Here is a 3,464-nt window from a genome sequence, read left to right on the forward strand (position 1 = left end):
TTCTAAACTTTTCACTGTTAACTTCCTTCATTTTATTGAAAAGCTGACTGTTGTGAATCTGAAAATGAGCACCAGGGGATTTGTGTTACCGAGTGACTTGTTTTCCATTGTTTGTCCGTCAGGTTTGCAATTCAATTTGTGTTGGATATTGAAGCGATTCTGATTTCAAAAAGAGGTCACAAATTAGCTAAATATTAAATCCAGGAGAAAATCCTGAGGAAATTCGATCACAGTATTTGGAAGAAGTTGCAGCTAAGAAGTGGAAGATGTGAATGATGTGATTGATGATTGAGGGGAATGCATTGCAACTTTGGGGCATTTGTAGGCCGATTACGTTCCACACTTTAAAATTCCGGTCAAGCTGAGGTATCAGGTAGAAAGCAGGACGTTTAACCATGTGTATTTGGATACACAACAGTTCTTCATGTTCCTGACTGACTTAGTCGGCAGAGCATGAGAATGTTAATCTCTGGGTCATGGGTTCGAGCCCCACACTGGGTGCTGTAATACTTTAAAAATCTGAATAAAAGTGGTACAGACTGGAAACATTGACCTCCGCTTCAGCTGCTGAGTTTTTCCAGCATATCCTGCTTTTGTTTCAGATTTCCATCATTCACAGTAATTTGCTTTTATCTTTTACTTTGAAATCTTGCTGCTTAAATAAAACACCAACCGATCACTGTGGCTCCTGTGAAATTTACAAGGCAGACATTCATCACTGAAAGCAATTGACACACGTCAAATTCAAAGTACTTTCATGTCGCATCTCTTTCTGCTTCTGTCTCGCCCCCAGCTCCCTCTGCCCATCCAGCTCCCAGGTCAATTCGCTGCTTCATGCAGACACAGTCAATTCACGGGAATGGGTAAAAGTCGTGAGTAAAGAGACACCTGGATCTCATCCTCCTGATTCTCCCAGATACTGATTACAGGAATGTGCACAGTGCCCATTATCCACAGTCACTCCCCTCCAAGTTGTTCAGCTTTTTAATTGATTTTCACACTGGATTTCAATGTGAAGAAAGCTGAGCTGAGATAAGCTTATATTGTTCAGCAGATGTACTGCAAGAAGATACAAGACATGCCGATGTTAACAGTGCTCTTAGGACGTGCTGAGCTCCAGTGAAGGATTGGCACCATTACTGTGTCGCTCAATTAGTCTCGTGACAAATCTCGTGCTGGAAATGACAAGAAAACTCGCTGAATTTGTTCCGTGTTTAGATTTCAGAAGAGCCGAATACAAGGTAAGAAAGTACATCTCGCTCGAATGGGTTATAAAATGTCAGAATTGCCCGTGCTGTTGCTCTAAAATTATAGAAAGTTACAGCACAGAAAGAGGCCATTCGGTCGGGCGTGCTGATTTCAAAGAGCAGTAGTCATTGTTTGATCCATCAGGAGTGATATTTGTGCCGGTGCAAACAATAGGCAGCAAAATTCGTACTTTTCCCACCCATATTTTGCCTCACACCAACATTTCTATAGTCAGTGCTTTGCAACTTTACCTCTTCCTCCATTCCCTCACTCCACTTGAACCAAGTGTGATGTTTTCCAGCTCTGAGGCGAAACTTAAATTCTCACTTCTCTGACTCTGGTGGAGCTTTTAAACGGTACCAATCAATGAAAAATCAACACTCATTCTAACAAATTCAATAACTCGACGTTCCCTGACCGGGAATCGAACCCAGGCCGCCGAATCCTGACCACTAGGGAATCTGCAGTAGCAGTTTTCAATTCTGCTTATCTACGTTGCTTTTGCCAATTGTTTTTTCAGTTCAGATCTCTTTCACCACAAAACTGCCTGTTTAGGTTAAAGATAAACGACTTCTTCAGCCAATGAAAACAACGGTTGCTGTGAGCTGGAACATGAAATTGACAGTGAATTGAAATAGTCCCACAAGTTGCTCATGTGTAACTTTCAATTTCCAAAACCCTCCACCCTATTCGCTGTTGGTCCAATGGAAGCGCCGATTCCCAGTCACTGGACATCAGGGAAACTACCAATAAGGCTTGATATTTGGATTATGGAGGCAATTTATGACATTTTCTTTTTCATTCCTGATCTCCTTCACCAGAGACAACTTTCTCCGACTAAATGGTCTGTTTAGTTTGAACACAAATGACTTCTTCACCAATGAGATGAACCATTGCTGTTAGCTGGAACATGAAATCGATACTTTCCTCCTTTAAGACAGTTCTTAAAGCCTCCCCCTTTGACCGAGCTTTTAGTCATCTAACCGAATATGAGGCTTGGTGTCATACTTTGTTATATAATGCTCCTGGGGAACGTCTTATGACGTTTCATTAGGTTAAAGGCGCTTTATAAATATAAACTGTTGTTGTTGTAGTATAATTGGAGAAAGGTTCAGTCTTTTATCTTTTTACTTTTAAAATCTTGCTGCTTGAAATAAAAAACACCAACTAATCACTGCGGCTCCTGTGAAACTTACAAGAATGTCATTCATCACTGAAAGCAACTGACACATCTAATTCAAAACACTTTCATGCCGCATCTCTTTCTGCTTCTGTCCCTGTATCGCCTCCAGCTCCCTCTCCCTGTCCAGCCCCCAGGTTAATTAGCTGCTTCATGCAGAGACAGTCAGTTCATGGGAATGGGTAAAACTCGTGGGTAAAGAGACAACTGGATCTCATCTTCCTGGTTCTCCCAGATACTGATTACAGGAATGTGCACAGTGCCGATTATCCACAGTCACTCCTCTCCAAGTTGTTCAGCTTTGGAACTGATTTACGCACTGGGTTTCAATGTGAAGAAAGCTGAGCTGTGATAGGCTTATATTGTTCAGAAGATATACTGCAGGAAGGTACATGACAGGCTGATGATAACAGTGCTCTTTGGATGCGGCGAACTCCCGGGAAGGATTGGCACCATTAATGTGTCGCTCAATTAGTCTCGTGACAAATCTCGTGCTGGAAATGACAAGAAACCTCGCAGAATTTGCTCCGTGTTTTCGTTTCAAAAGAGACGAATACAAGGTAAGAAAGAATATCTCGCTGGTGTGGGTTATAAAATGGCAGAATAACCCGTGCTGTTGGGAACCATAAAATTATAGAAAGTTACAGCACAAAGAGGCCATTCGGCCGGGCCCGCTGCTTTCAAAGAGCAGTAGTGATTGGTTGATCCATCAGGAGTGATATTTGTGCCAGTGCAAACAGTAGGCAGCAAAATTCGTACTTGTCCCACCCATATTTTGCCTCACACCAACAATTCTATAGTCAGTGCTCCTCTCCTCTTTCTTCATTCCCTCACTCCAAGTGTGATGTTTTCCAGCTCTTGAGGTGAAACTTGAACTCTCACTCCTCTGATGCTGGTGGAGCTTTTGAACTTTTCCAGTCAATGAGTGATAAACACCCGTTCCGAAAAACTCAATAACTTGACATTCCCTGACCGGGAATCGAACCCGGGCCGCGGCGGTGAAAGCGCCGAATCCTGACCACTAGACCACCAGGGA

The 3,464-nt window shown here is 42.6% G+C and overlaps 1 non-coding gene across 1 annotated transcript; it reads right to left on the bottom strand.

Annotated features, from left to right (window-relative positions):
• Positions 1–3,392: 3,392 nt before the first annotated feature.
• trnae-uuc (transfer RNA glutamic acid (anticodon UUC)) lies at positions 3,393–3,464 on the bottom strand. The gene has a single exon. It is a non-coding gene; the product is annotated as a tRNA-Glu (tRNA).

This window comes from Cetorhinus maximus, chromosome 23 (genome assembly GCF_964194155.1).
Source record: "Cetorhinus maximus chromosome 23, sCetMax3.hap1.1, whole genome shotgun sequence".
Lineage (NCBI taxonomy): Eukaryota > Metazoa > Chordata > Chondrichthyes > Lamniformes > Cetorhinidae > Cetorhinus > Cetorhinus maximus.